We start from the raw sequence: 15,984 nt of genomic DNA, 5'->3' as shown, positions 1-15,984 counted from the left end.
TTTGCCAGTTCAAGAATCAAATGGAATCATGCAGTATGTGTTTTTTTGGGAATTGGCCTTTTTCACTCAGAATAATTCTCTGGATATTCATCCAGGTTGCTGAATGTATGACTAGTTTATCCCTTTTTATTATTGAGTAGTATTCCACTGTACGTTCCACAGTTTGTTTAACCATCTATCTATTGAAGGGACATCTGGGTTTCTAGTTTTATGGCTATTACAAAAAAGACTGCTGTGTATGTAAATATAAGTTTTCATTTCTCTGTGGTAAATGCCCAAAAATGTAATCACTGATGGCGTATTTTTAAAAGAAATTACCAAACTGTTTGCCAGAGTGGCTAGACACCATTTATATTCCCACCAGAAATATAGAAGTCATTCTGTTTCTCTGCATCCTCACCAGCATTTAATGTCAATATTTTTATTTTTGCCATTCTGATGGGTGTGTGGTAATAACTTATTGTGATTTTATTTTGCATGTTTCTTTCTTTTCTTTTATTGATTTACTTTTTTAAGTAGGCTCCACGCCCAATGTGGAGCCCTTAATTTGCAGTTTTCTAATAACTAATGGTGTTGAACATTTTTTAATGGGCTAATTTGTTATCTTTATACCCTGTTGGCTGAAATGGCTCTTTGTGTCTTTTGTCTTTATCTCATTTTCTTTTTTTTTCTTTCTCTTTTTTAAAAATCTCATTTTCTAATTGAGTTATTGGATTTTTGGATGTTGAGTTTTGAGAGTTCTTTATACATCCTAGATAGTATCTTTTGTTGGATATATAGTTTGCAAATATGTCCTCCCATTTCATAGCTTTTTATTGATGAAGTGTAATATATTGATTTTTCCTCTTACGAATCATGTGTGGAGTTAAGTCTAAGAATTCTTCACTTAGCTCTAGGTCCCAAAGATTTTCTCCTATGTTTTTAAAATTTTTTCTAAAAGTTGTATAGGTTTACATTTTACATTTCAGTGTCCGATCATTTGAATTAATTTTTGTATAAGGTGTGAAGTTTAGGTTGAGATTCCTTTTTTTTTTTTTCCTATGGATATTTAATGTTTTCATTGAATTGCCTTTGCAACTTTGTCAAAAATCAGTTGGGTATATTTGTATGGATCTATTCCTGGGTTTTCTATTCTATTTTATTTATCTATGGAATAGGTAGTACTAATCGCACTCTGTCTTGATTATAGTAGATATAGAGTAGGCCTTAATATTGGATAGAATGATTCTTATATTTTGTTTTCAGAATAATTTTAACTATTCTAGGTCTTTTGCCTTTCCACAAAATTTTAGAATAATATTGTGTATATCTACAAAAAATTTTTTCTGAGCACAATTACTTTTAAAAAATCAAATGTGTCAGACAATAAGGAAAACCAAGCTTATGGACCATTGAAATTAATAAATAATTAAATAACATTTAAGAATTACTCTAGCCTGAGTACATACTATAATAAAGTCTATAATCTAAGCTACCTTTTAAACCTGCTTTTTCTTCTTTAATAATGATATGCTAAATGAATTTTTATGAATCCACATTGAATGTATTTGCAAGAAGTATGTTAAAATTTCAAATCAAAGTGTGATGATGCAAATAGAAACAGAGATGAAGACTTTAAAGAAGAATAAATAAAAGCACAAATAGTAAAGTAAAAAAGTTAAAATGGAAGATTTCTCTTGGGTAACACAAGACTTACAAGACATTTATGGACCCTGTTATATCAGATAACAGGGCAAATAAACATTTATAATGACAGCAAGAATAAGTCAAAGAGGTAGGGATTTGGTTGTTTTTGTTAGATGGTTTGAATTACATACATAAAATTTCAATGGTCTACTTTTTATAATATTTACTGTATCTAAATTTCCAAATCTTTATTCATACATTAAAAGAATTTTAGAAATTGGACACAGCGTAGGATGAAGAAAACTATAGCCTGGTTTTATCCCTGGGTTCCCAACTTAGATATAATGTTCATTTCTTATCTCCATGCCACCAATATACAAGAGACAAGAGGCATAACACAAGATCCATAGGATTAGGCTAGAGAGACTTAATATATTTTGCCTGAAACAAGGAAGCCTCAGAAAGAGAAAGGAACATGCACTCCGATTATAAAATACCTTGAAGGAACAAAATGTGATGAGGAAGGAAATTATTCTAAATTTCCATGTAGACAAGGAAATGGCCTGAAGATAAGGAAGATAACATTTGAAGTAGATATTAATATAAAAAATTTTTATATATCAGAAATTCTGAACACTTGAGATGGCTGTACTCAAGAAGAAAATTCCCCATCAGAGATGTTCATGCATTCAGGCCCAGCTGGGAACAAAAGAGTGGGGATATTAATAACCCTTAATACTGGAGAATATTTTAATAATGTTCTCGCCAGGAAATACAAATGGTGTCATTAGGGAACAGAAACTAAAAGAAACAGTCTTGCAACAGACTTCTGTATCAGAGGAGAGAATTTATAGGTCAAGGTAAAGCTCCTAGCAGTGTTTAATCACAGTACAAGATTGGAGATAGAAGGTGATCTTTTCATTTTCTCTTTTCCTCAAGCTAGCATTGTTAGAAATGTTCATAAAGCAGCATTACTCCAAATTAGGTGGTGAGTCTTAGAAGTATTAGTGATGAGACTTTAAGTATTTCTGATTTTATTAAATATGTGTGTGTGTTTTTACTTTGAGTTTTTGTGAGAAAGAAGACAGTAGAGATTGGAATAAAAGAAAAAGTTGTTATATCATGTTTATTGTAAGCTCATGTTGGATAGCAAGGACAAGAAAGTATACAATCATTTATTTTCCTAAATATGTTTAATAATGTATTGTTATTAAACTAGCATAAATATGCTTTTAAAACTCAATCATCTATACACGAGAGTTCTTGGTTTAAAATTATACTCAAAAGAGCTATTATTCTGACTTTCATGAAATATATAACTCATATATAAAACTTTATGTGTACAGGAGATTCAATGTAAAGATCTTTGAAGAAAAAAAAAATGGAGAAGTTCAGCCACTGCCTTTTACTTATGGCAGGTTGAGAAATATGCTAAAAGGGCCAAACTCCAACATGTTGACAAGAGGATGCCTTCATACAACGATCATCTGAAAAACCACAGGTACAGGATGCTTTTAGAGAAGGGATCATCTGTCTGTAGCCCTGGTCACATGTGACACATATGGCATATGCCACTTGTGAGATAGCCTGGCACCATGGGGAGTGGAACTGAGACAGTTGAGGTTGCTCAGTGGACAAAGTGAAGCTATTTTAGAGCTCCAGATAAGAACTAATGCCTATATTCCATCCTGTATGATTTCAAAGTTATTTATCACACATTTGGAGCCTAGATAATTATCAATCAATAGTCATTCATTACTTCATTCAATATTTATATTTGAGTCTTAGTCTACTATAACAAAATATCATATGGGCTGCCATAGTGAAATAGCATAGACTGGGTAGCTGCAACAACAGAAATTTATTTCTCACAGTTCTGGAGGCTGGCATGCCCAAGATCTGAGGGCCAGCATGATTGGGTTCTGATGAGAGCCCTTTTTCTGGCTTTCAGAAGGCTAATTTCTTGTGCAAAAGCAAGCTCCATATGGTGTCTCTTCTTATAAGGGCAGTAATGACATCATAGGGGCACCACCCTCATAATGATGTGGGAAACAAAGGCAAAAGAAAAATTAAATTTCCTTACTTCTTATAGCCCACTGACAAGTCCTTTTAACAGGCAGAGTGACATATCTCTAGGAACTCAGCTGCCTCGATGTTAATACTTTGCTGAGGGCAAAAGGCAATCTTAGCCTGATCCCCAGGATCCTGTAAGTCTACTTTAACATATAAAAATTCCTTTGGAAACTTCCTTTATCTCTACCCCTCAAGATACATGTTGGCAATCATCCCCTAAGCATATGACCCACCGATATGAAGCTGAAGGGTCTCATGACTCGGGTTTTATTCGACTGTAAGAAATGACCTTTTCCTAACATTAGCTAGCCCTCTCAAGATCCTGGAAACCTTGCTTCCAAAATTCCTTAGAGACTTATGCTATTCCTAATACCCTACCAATTTGAAAGTATATAATCGCCACTCCTCAGGACCCCAGTGCAGCTCTTTCTGCCCATGGGTTCTGTTCCTGTGCTTTAATAAAACCAACTTTTTGCACCAAAGATGTCTCAAGAATTCTTTCTTGGCCATTGGCCCTGAACTCCACCATCTTTCCTACATCAATAACATCATCAAAACCTAGTTATCTCCCCGCAAACCCCATCTCCAAATACCATCACGTTGGGGTTAGGACTTCAACGAATGAATTTGAAGGGACACAATTCAGTCCATCTGCTTTGTGGAGATTCTATGCTCACCTATCCTATCTATTTAACATGGATTTGGGAAACAGAGGGCTTTAGGATTGAAATAAATTACTTCAGCTACCAGCGAAATACTAGAAATGAAAAATTAATATGGACTTAGGAGTTTCTTTTAGCAAAACACTGTTTCCAAAGAACATCCATTTTGTTTGGAAACTCAGGAAATCCAGAACTCATTGTCAAAGCTTGTGTTTTGTTTGGTCTTATGGGAACGTTGACGCTTTAGGTTTACCTTTCTTTTTCTCTTTGTTTTAGCCAACTAATGGAAATGATTCTATGCTTTCAGGTGTTGATAGACTATACCATTTCATTTTAGATGGGTTTACTTTGAAAAGATATGACATATTTCATATAAGCAGTTGGAAAGTTAGCATCATCTTGGGGAATAAAAGAATTACCTGCAATTAAATGTGGTTTCCTTTAAAATTGGCCTCTAAGGGATTCTTATGTTAATTATGTTGATGTTCTATTCATAACAATAGAAGACTATCGAACTGAGGAAAGCTTTCTAGCAAGGACCCCTGCTGCAGAAACCGTGCAGCTTCCTGTTTATCTTCAAAGAGCAAAAGTGAAACTTAATCTGCTATAAATTTGCAAATGTGTTTTGAATGGTTGAAGGTCAGATACAGCTACATTTAAATCACGGGAATATAAGTACTCCCTAGGGCATTTTTAGTGAGGGTACAAAGCAATAGTCAAAAACTAAACATTTATTGAGCACTCACTATGTGCTACACATTACCCAAGACACAGTGGGTAAATGCTATAATGAGGAAGTTTGGGCTTATCTATTCCAGGGCTCATGGTCCTGCAAAAGTGACTCTCTTAACAGGTAAATGGGAATAAGGTGTATTAGAGGTGTGAAGTGTATACTTTGTGTGTATAGTCTGATGAAAAAGATAAGATTGCTAAATTTCATGGCTATTGTCAACAGATAAGCAATGTTTAAGAACTGAGATCAATGGTGGGGTAAAAGAAGTCTGCATACATGGTTTTCTATGTCTGAGTCATTTTCTCCCATCCTAAGTCTCTCCAGTTCTTTCTTTTTACAACTCTCACCCAAACTTCACTTAATTTGAACTGATCTTCAGAGCTCAACTGAGGCACCGATTTCTCTATGAAGTCTCCTCCGAGGTCTGGGCTTGGGTTGGGCTAATTTATATGCCTAGCACAACCTATGCTTGCCTTATCAGGGGACTTATGACATAATACATTCATTACATTGCAATTGGCTAGTTGCTGCTTATCCACAACACTTATAGCAATGCCAACCACATAATAGGTGCTCAATAAATATTTGTTGATCAATGAATGCATGAATGTTCCAATTCTTCTGTTCCTGATTACATATAGAAAAACGATTGATATCTTCTAGTTCAATGAAATGGTTGAGTAATTGTTTCTGCAAGTTCAGCTTCTGCCCTTTTATTATTTATTGAGTCTCTTTAAGCCTTATATTGAGAGTCAAGGGACCAGAGATCTGTTCTCAGGCCTGCTCCTAATAGGTTGCATAATCATAAACAGGTTGCCTTATCTGGATCTGTGTTGTCTCATATCTAGACGGAGGTTTTAAGATTAGACTTATGGTCTTTAACTAGAAGTACACATCAGAATCAGTTTGGAATTTAAAAATATTTGTAGCTATCGATGCTAGTGTCCTGACTCTAGAGATTTGGATTCAGCAGAGAATGGGTTACATGATGGCTCAGGCTTCTCTCACTTCTCACTGTTCTGCCTTGGTTCAAGGCCCATTACATTACACCCTGATTATGCTGCTGGCCAACACTCTGGTACTTTGGCCTCACAGCCTTCATCCTCTCCTTTTCAGACTATCCATATTCCTCTGAACAGTTTCCTCAAAACCTAGCTTTTATCTGACCCAGCAGCTATAAATAGCTTCCCACAGCCCTTAGAAACCTTTCATTCAGAACCTCACCCCACTTTTCCCATTTACCTCCTCTTCTTCACCAACTTTTCATACCAACAAGATGGTCTTCCCTCTTCCATAAATATTTGCTGTCCTTACCTCTGTGCCATGACCCCACTATTAACCCCTTTCACTTCTTTCTGCCTATATTCCACCTCCTTGAAGTTTTCCCAGAATACTCCAGTCCACATTGTTCTTTCTTTCTTAGAAATCCCATAAAACATGTTGTCATGCCACTTGCATCAGTAAATGATATTCTGAAATGAATCAGTAGTTTAATTTCATCTGTTATTTACCCTCAATTCTTAATATTTTAAAGGTTGAAATTATATCTTCCTTACACTTGTAGTACCTGAAACATGAAACTCAGTAAATGTTTTTAAATTGAACAACTGCAGAGGTTTCTGACCTCTGACCTAAACAGTGGGGCTGTTTAGGGTGGTTAGGAAAGCCACTCTGGCTAGGTGGCATTTAGGCAGAGATTCTAATAGAATGAAGAAAGAGCATGTGGGTATCTGGAAGAAAAGCATTCCAGCCTTCTGGAACAGTAGGTGCAAAGTCCCTGAGGTAAGGATATGTCTGATATGTTCAAGTAGCAGCAAAGGGGCTGGCATGGCTGGAATGGAATGAATGTGGCAGGGGGCAGGGAATGGGAGGAGATAGTGCCAATGAGGTAACAGAGCCAGTTCATGTTGGACTCTTGAATAGCAAGGCTTTTAAATTTTATTTTGAGATGAAAAACTTTGGGAAGGTTTTTGTCAGGGTAGTGATATGATCTACTCTATACTTAAAAGCATCACTCTGGCTCTGCTATAAAAAACTGATTTCCAGGCTGGAGGTAGGAGATCAGTGAAGGAGGCTGCTACATTAGTCTGGGTAAGAAGTAAAAGAGAATCAGACTAGAATGGTAGCATTGTAGATGCTGGAATAGTGTCAAAGGTTGATAGTATTTGCTGATGAGTTGGATGAAGGGTATAAAAAGAAGAGAGAACTCCAAGAGCTTAAGGCCTAAGCCACTGGAAGAACTGGGGAAAACTGTGGGAAGACCATGTTTGGTATATGGGGGGAGATCAAGGATTGTGATCTGGCCATGTGAAATCCAAGATGCCTATTGGTCATCCAAATGAAGAGATTGAGTAGGTTGTTAGATCTAAGAGTCTGGAGTTCAGTGGAGAGGTTAGAGTCTTTTTACTGGAGAGAGTGGAAAGATGAGAGGGAAGTTTGGAGCTTGAGAGTGTAGGAAGATAAAGTTTATTTTAAACCAAGTTGGTTCTTGCCTCAAGGCCTCTGCATTTGCTGCTCCTCCTACCTCCACTCTTCCCGGACTGCCCCTTAGCTGTTCCTCCTCCTCTCAGTCCTCAGAAAGACTGCTCTGACCATGCCCTCTAAGTGCCCTCCACTTTCAGGTAGGTCTTCTTTGCATGTCTTTTACCGCACTTACCAATATCTGGAATTATGATGTTTATTTTTTAATCTTTAAGATCTGTGTCCTTTCACAAGAAAGCAAGGTCGGTGAGAGCATATCCAGTGCTACTCCTGGAAAGTAGGCACTCCATATTGTATTGGATGAATACATGAATGAATGGATGAGGGAAAGGTCGTATTTTGCATTTGAAACACAACTGGAACCCAAAGGATAATGAGCAGTAGATGGACAGGGATGCAGAAATGTCCCTGAGAAACTGACCCATTCCTTAAAAGAAATGTCTCTTAGGTGAATTATTTTGCTGACTTTCTTTCCATTTGGGATATAACCAATTGCAATCCTTTTTTCCCTTTCATTTCAAGTACTGTGAGGGAGTTGATTACAAAGATTTAACACATTCTCATCATCAATCTGATAAATCAAACCCTAGCTGGATCTACAATTGAATTATGTATTGCTTTTACCCTTGCTGAAGTCCTATGACCTTGCAAAGGGTAACTACTTTCAGCAAAAATGTCAGTCTGGTTTCAAAATACATTTTCCAGGGGAGTACAACCTTGCTACATGGTTCCATTTTCAGTTCAACATCATTTTATCACATGGAAGTGATGCCAACAGATTGTTTCAGTGGAAAAGTCTTCTGCATTCAAAAATAAATTGAGTTTTTTGGGAAACTAAGTCTGTATTAGACAAGCAGAACTTTCTTTCCTTCATCTCTCTTCCTGAACTTGAATCATTTAAACTTAAAGCCACTGAGAAGGAATGTAACATAACTTTGCTATATTTTTGCATAAAATGAAGTTTGTTTTTGGATGCTTTGGGCAGCCAGGAAGGGTATTGTAAATAGGATTAGCTCTGTCACAGCTCTGAGTCAACATGCATAGATGCCTCTGGCTTTGGAAGTTTAATTTTATGTAGGTAAGGTGCATGTGGTAGTAAACTGTGGAATAATCCTTGCCACTAGCTGAAATCGTCAACAGAGAGTTTCAAAAGAAAGGCTAACAGAGATCAGAAGAAAGTCAGTATTTGATGAGTAGTACCCAACTTATGGCCAGGTTGCATTGCAAAAGTCAACTTATGAGTTTTCTGTTTAAACCAGTGGTTTTCAAGTTGGGTGATTTTGTCCCTGTGGGAATATTTGACAATGTCTGGAGACATCTGTGTTTGTCTACAGTGGGCAGGGGACACTACTCTTAATCTTGTGGGTAGAGACTGGGGTACTGCTAAACATTCTACAAAGTACAAGACAGCCCCCCACCCCCAAAGGAATTATCTGGCCCCAAATGTCAATAGTTGCTGGGGTTGAGAAACCCTAGTGTGACACTGGATTGCTTTTTCCCATAGAAGCAATGTTATAAATGGTGATAATGTTCCTATTGAGGAGGGCTATTTTGACAAAGATGGCTATCTGTCTACCGTAACCTATACTTATCATCCATAGTATGTTGCTGTAACTGCATAAACTACATTCTTAGCATCTCTTGCCGCGAGGTATAGGCAGATGGCTACTTCTTACTAGTGAAATGAAAGCAGAAATGACGTCATTCCTGGGCCAAAGCTTTTAAGAAGCAGCTGTGCTACCCCAGTCTCTCTTTCCCCTTCCACTGGCTGGTTATAAATCTCACTGAGTCCCTGTAGCAGTGTTTCCCACGCTTGAGCTACATCAGAATCAGTTGGAGGACTTGTTCAACCTCAGATTGCTAAGCTTCAGCCCCAGCATGCCTAATTAAGTGGGTCTGTGGTGGGCCCAAGAATTCACTTTTTAAATTCCCAGGTGGAGCGATACCATTCGTCCAGGGACCACACTTGTACAACCCTTGACTTAGGGACCTGATGCCACAATATGGAAAGAGTCTGGTGATATCTGAATCACCCATCTAGAGGAGAACCATATTTCCCCCTGCTTCCATGTTAATATGAGTCAGAGAGGATTTTACTGCTGTGGTTCAACCACTGAATTATGGGAGTTTCTGTGCTTATCCTAAAGCTCTCTACATCTACCTACCCCAGCTCTCTCTCCCCTCCATGTCCCTGTAGAATCACAGAATACTTTTTTTAACAGGAAAGAAAATAGGGGCTGAGAGGGATGGAGTAGTCAAGGTTAAATAGTAAATGCTATGGCTGGTTCTTCAATCTGTTTCATTCCCCCTATTGAATATTTAACTCAAAACAAAGATTTAAAAAAAAAATCACGGTTATCTTCAGTTTGAGTTTAAAGGAAAAGTGCAAAGAAGAAAATTTTCTTCCCCTCTCCTAGGCAAATCAGTCAGAGGAAACATTTTGAAACAGATATTTTGCCTTTTGCTCCCCCTACCCTACTCTTTCTGTACCATCTCTAGCTCCCCTTCCTTCCTTCCTTCCTTCCTTCCTTCCTTCCTTCCTTCCTTCCTTCCTTCCTTCCTTCCTTCCTTCTTCTCCCTTTCTCAGCATCAGCCCATCCTAATCTAAAGTGACCTGTTTTAGACTCTCCAGTCAAAACTCCCATTTCCTCCTACAGCTGAAATTAGCTTCCTGCCAGGAAAAATACAATTGAAAACAATCAGAAGGAAGAAATCTGTTGAGAAAGGATAGCACACAATCATCCTAAAGAGCATGCATTTAAAAATACTTGTTAACATGCATGCTATCATGTTTACTTGTAGAATTTAAAAAATAACTCCAGGAAAGTCCAGTGACACTCTTCAGTCACTAAGGGAAGTGGCTGGTGAGTGGCACGGAGGATCCTATAAAGGAGGGCAGAGCTGTCATTCATAGGCAGGGCACCTGTCCTGGTGTCTACTTCTTTCCTCATGTGGGACCATGGGTCTCTAAAATAGTTCCTGGTGCTTTTGGAAGAAAGAGCCTTCCAGGCAAAATCAGGGGGAGGCTGGGCAGTGGGGCTGAGACCCAGCCCTATTCAGAGGTTTGGTCTGTCTGTGAAGGACCCGGTTGCCTGAATAGCATTTGCACCTCCCCAGTACATCAGAACTAATGCCGAAAATTCCTGAATTACTTAATGGCTGTGTGGAAATTTAGCACAGGCATTTTAAAAAGTAACTGCTTCTTGCTCATTTGCACATATAGCTTACTTGAGTCAATAAGATTGACTTCTTTTGAACTCTATCCACAGAACCTGAAGGCAGAATGGGAGGGATTGGTGCATGGCATAGACAAATTCATTTTTTTGAACTCTGTTCATGTGTATTGATAGTTTTCTAGAGTTATGTCTACATAATGCCAAAACAAGCAAGCAGTTAGTAAGCAAATTCAGAAAGAAAATGGGGAAAAATAATGTAGTCCATTTGTTTGCCTCAATGGACAGGTTAATTTGACAAAAATTATCAATCAGATATTTGTGATATCTCTGACATTCTGGACATCCTGAGAAAACTGAAACGTACACAGAAAGTTTCTGAATTAAATGATAAAATTATTTCCTTTCCTGTGTCCTAGGACTTATCCTTGAAACAGGAAGAGGTGGGGGGCGCCTGGGTGGCTCAGTCGGTGAAGCATCTGCCTTCAGCTCAGGTCTTGATCTCAGAGTCCTGGTATCGAGCCCCACATTGGGGTATCTGGTCAGCAGAGAGCCTGCTTCACCCTCTCCCTCTGCCTGCCGCTCCCCCTGCTTGTTCTCTGTCTCTCTTTGTCAAATAAATAAATAAAATCTTAAAAAGAAAAAAAAAAAAAAGAAACAGGGAGAGGTGACAAGCATTCTGGATTGTCTCCTTTCATTACTCAGGGTCTTTCAGAGGCTGGCAGGCTCTTGTTGGCTTTACTGTCTCACTAGATAGGATGACTGGGTTGTCTACAAGATCTTGCCACTTTCTCACACTCAATAAATGTCTAAGTTGATTGTGACATTTTGCATGGGTCAATTTGTCCAGAGGGGGCTCCAATATATTTTCCTCACAAAAACTGGTACTTTGAGTTATAACATTTGATTTATGTATTTAGTGTCAGGAGTGAGTCACTGCTAGAATGAAGAATAGAATGCCAATGGTTGTCCTTAAATGAAGGGAAAGAGGGGCTTTGGGTCTTGTTTTCTATATGCATGTCACTAACATTTCCACACCGGCCTCAGAGAGTGTCCTTGGCAGTGATTTGATAGTCAAACCCCTTTTTTTGGAATGAAAACCTCAGTCTCTGATAGGAGGTTTTCCGGAAAGCAGTGAGTTTATATGAATCATGTCTCTATGAAACACTAATAGCTGTCTCATCTGTGGTGGTTAAAGAAAGTGATAGAAACTTCCACCTGTTGAGTGTTTCCCAGGTGCAGTCCGGTGCCAGGCATTTTATATGTATTTTCTAGTGGTTTTCAACACTGACCATCTAAGGTAAGTATGATTATTTCCATTTTACAGTCAAGGGAGCTGAGATTTGGGGAGGGCTATTCACATAGCTCCATGTGGCTGAGCCAGTTTGAAAGCCTGAGCTCATTGCACTTCACCAAAACAGTAGTTCATATTTAGAAAATATTGTGGTGTGCCAAATAGCAGAATCTAATTTTTTGCTTAAAAATGCAAGAACGAATAATTTTTATTATAATTTTATTTTGGAGCAAAGTGAAGATTGGTAATGTTTTGACCTAATAATAGGAGAAAACAATTCTGTGGGGCTGACCACAGGTCTAAGCTAGTTCTCAGATGTTCTGAATTTATCATAACCACATACATTTTTCTCAGCACTTGACACTATGAAGACTTAATGGGATCTTCAATTCATATGGGCCTACTATGCCTGTCTACTTTGTCACAGCAATGGTGCTCATGGTTATTCATTATTTAAGGTGACTTCTTCTGTGACTGCTTGATACATTTCCTGCATAAGTTAGTTAACTCTGTCCCATTTGAAGATCTCAGAAGATCTACTCCAGTTGTCCACTTTGCTCACTAATGCCTACCCCAGGCCACAATGAGAGATGAGGGCTCAGTGGAAATTCATCTCCTCTAATGAAGAAAATCTTCCGAGCCTGTGCTGCATTAGCTAGTTAGCGGCCTTGTACTGGTAAGGAAGAGACAGTGACCTAATTAATTGCACAAGATGTGCCCAGAGCAGGAAGGATATATAGTATGAAAGGGTGAGGGAATACTGGACTCTGGGTGAGGGGACTGCAAAGGGGTAGGCCTGACAAGGAATGATTGACAACATGACATCATCCAGGCTGTCTCTCTCTGGAATTATGAACAAGGGAAGAAGAAAGGTAAGAAAGAGCCTGTTGCTTAGAGGGCTCAGACTCTCAAATAACCTTTGTATATACATTTAAAGAAATCTTTTCCAAGCTGATGTTAGAGTTAGCCCGATCTTGATTCAAATCACCTGACTGTTGTAAAAGTCCCAGAGCTTTTAATGAGATCTTAGATTTTTCATTGAAAAACAAACACATTCCTCCAACATAAAGCAAACAGAGATTCGAAAAATACTCTCAGATCCAAATGGTACTTTCGTAAAGTATTAACAACATTTACTGTTATCAAGAGTCAAGGAAGGGTTTTTTAGCCAAAAGTGAGTAGGTGAAAAATATTTTCTTTCATTTAAAAAATGAAAGGTTTTATTTGTTGGTCTCTTTCCTTAAAATTATTGTTGCTTGCTCTCATCTGTGGAACCAGGAAGGCTTGGTCTGAGAGGTGTCTATGGGACCAATTCTGGGTTTAGAAGTTCCCAGGGCTGACAGAACAGGAATAGATAGTCCTTAAGTGGTCATTTTAGTGAAATGTATAATTTTAGTTGGGTAGAAAATGTTGTAGGTTGTTCATTCATTTGCTTATCATCCCCTAATTACTTGTGGAAGGATACTCAGTTTCACCTAATGTGCTGAGTGCTGAGGTATGGAGCAAACCAAGCATATCAGCATTTGGGCTTACAAAGCTCCCAGTCTAGAAGGGAATGCAGGCAGGCAAGCCAAAATTCACAGGATGTGATGGGTACTAGGAGAGAAGTATTAGGTGCTATGGAAACAGATGAGAGGGACAACCCAGACCTGAGTTACCAAGGCTTCCTATAGAAAGTGATGTCTAAGCTGAGATAGAAAGAGAAAAAGGAATTAGTTGAATAAAAAAGTGAAGGTGGGTCTGTGTGGCCAGGGTTTTGGCCAGACGGAGAGCCTGAGTGAATAGGGGGAAAGACTTCAGCAAGGTCAAGGAACTGGAAGGAATTTAAAAACTGGGTAAACTTTGTTATGCTGATCAGATGGCAAATGGAAGAACAACAAGCAAGACTGGCACCCAAGAGGGTGTAAGGCAAAAAGGAAGAAGGTAGGAAGAATAGATTGAAGAAAGAGGTTCAGAACAGAAAACTGTGAATTGTGATTATGTTCTGGGATATGCTTCTCAAACTTCCATGTGCACATGAATTACCTGGAGATTTAGTAAAAGGCAGGTTTGGATTCAGTATTTCTAAGCTCTCAAGTGACGCTAAAGCTGCTGGTTCAACGAGCACACTTTTGGTTATCAAAGATCAGGAAAGCATGGAAGTCTCCCTTTACATGATGGCTGGTAGTTGTTGTGGGGCAGTCCTGGTAGCTTACTGGAGTTCCATTAGCTTGGGCAGTACTAGACAGATTCCTAGGCATTGATGACACAATGACTTTCGCTCTTCACAATGACTTTGTGAATTTCTCTAGTTTTCTTCCTGGCTGCAATTGGTAAGTCAGCTGGGTAAGGCCACTTTTGAGTCAGTCTCAAATTGGCTCTGACCAAGGCGTGACTGGTGGATCACCAAAATACACAGAGAAAGGTGGTCTCCTACCTCGACAGTGGTTCCTGAGTTGTCCTTCCATAGAATACCGCTGTTCTGTGAGCTGCAGAACACAGTGTTCCCCAACACTTGAATAAGTGGCAGTCTTTTCACCACTAAGCGGGAAAAATGAATGCTACTGGAACATTTTTCTTGATTTAAGTTTTTCTTTCATGACTTTTTCTCAATCCTTTGAGGCTGGCAGCTATTTGAAGGCTAAGAATGAGTGCTGGTGGACAACTGAATGAGCAACATTAGCAGCAAAGCCTGGAGACATTGGTGCTGTTGTCTTCATGGCAACATGAGCTCATGAAGTTTTATATTATATCTGTACACTGTGGTCACATTTTCCTGGTTAAAACTCTTCCTAGTTTATGCAATAGTACACATCAGGGTTTTAATGTCTCTTCCAAACACAGCAGAAGTGGACAAATTGGAGAAGCATGTTCTCTGACATGTTGCCAGCCTCCTTCAACCTGCCCAAGCACTTCTAGGCCTCCCTCCTGTTCAGATCAGCACAGCAGCGCTGCACAGAGGCTCTGTAGCCCAGCAGGACACAGTCTCCCAGTCACAGTGGTTTCAGGAAGGCTGCCAGGGCTCAATTGGGCTTGGCGTTTCCCCTCCTTCCAGCAACTCCCGGCTCTTATTTAGTTTTAAATTAAATAAAAATTGCAGCACATGGATTTGAATTAAAACAAGAGGCCTGATCTTTGTAATATGCACTACATCAATAGGAAAGCTAATTTGTGCAAAGCACATCTCCTCCTTTAATTTAAACCACAGAACTCTGCCTCTTTGGTTTCAAGGGAACTGAGAGCTGGGGCGGGGCAGCTCACTCCTGGCATTAACTGGGGCTATGCTCGAGGGCAACAGGAACAGTTTCAGGGGAGCTTAGCGTTCCTCTTAAGCCCTTTGTGCTGGGTGTCACACGATACACCAAGGCAGTTCCGAACTCCAGGCCTTGAATTTAAAGAAGGCCTTAAAAATGTCTCAGGGTAAACTTCCCCCAATTGACTCCAAACTGCAACCTAGCTACCAAAAAGAGAATTTGCATTATTGAAAGCTTTGCAAGGCAGGGAGAACAGTGCTGACCTTGAGACCATTCCTCATTTTCAGGTTCCAAGGCTTTGTGTGTGTAGATTACTAGTCTATACAAAATAAATTGGGTAAGGTCTGTGCTAGGTGAGAAACTCAATCTGGGTTCTGACAGTTGCTTCACTCGGTTTAATTGGCTCTGGTGTCAAAAGGTGGAGGCGGGGGAAGCTGGTGGCAGCAGTGGTAGCGGAGTCATCCATGAACAATGTCAGCTTTACTCAAAAACATTATCTACTCAGCTCCAAGCCCTTATTTCAAGGCTCACTACAGGCCCCACTCACTGCCAGGAGATGAGTGATAAACAGCTGGATCACTTGGTAAACTTTCACCTCGAGGTGAAATTTATATATCTTGGGCACCTCTTTAGGAAAAATAATACAAAGAATATCTTTTACCAACTTTACACATCACCAGAACACACTCGTAGGGCCCCTCCAGGGATC

The 15,984-nt window shown here is 39.1% G+C and overlaps 1 protein-coding gene across 2 annotated transcripts in view; it reads right to left on the bottom strand.

Annotated features, from left to right (window-relative positions):
* Positions 1 to 15,984, bottom strand: part of SLC9A9 (solute carrier family 9 member A9) — a 549,652-nt gene that overhangs the window by 205,918 nt on the left and 327,750 nt on the right. The window lies entirely within an intron of this gene.

The sequence above is a fragment of the Ursus arctos genome, unplaced genomic scaffold (genome assembly GCF_023065955.2).
Source record: "Ursus arctos isolate Adak ecotype North America unplaced genomic scaffold, UrsArc2.0 scaffold_20, whole genome shotgun sequence".
Classification (NCBI taxonomy): Eukaryota; Metazoa; Chordata; class Mammalia; order Carnivora; family Ursidae; genus Ursus; species Ursus arctos.
The sequence above is the reverse complement of the archived record's forward strand: the minus strand, read 5'-3'. Positions and strand labels throughout refer to the sequence as shown.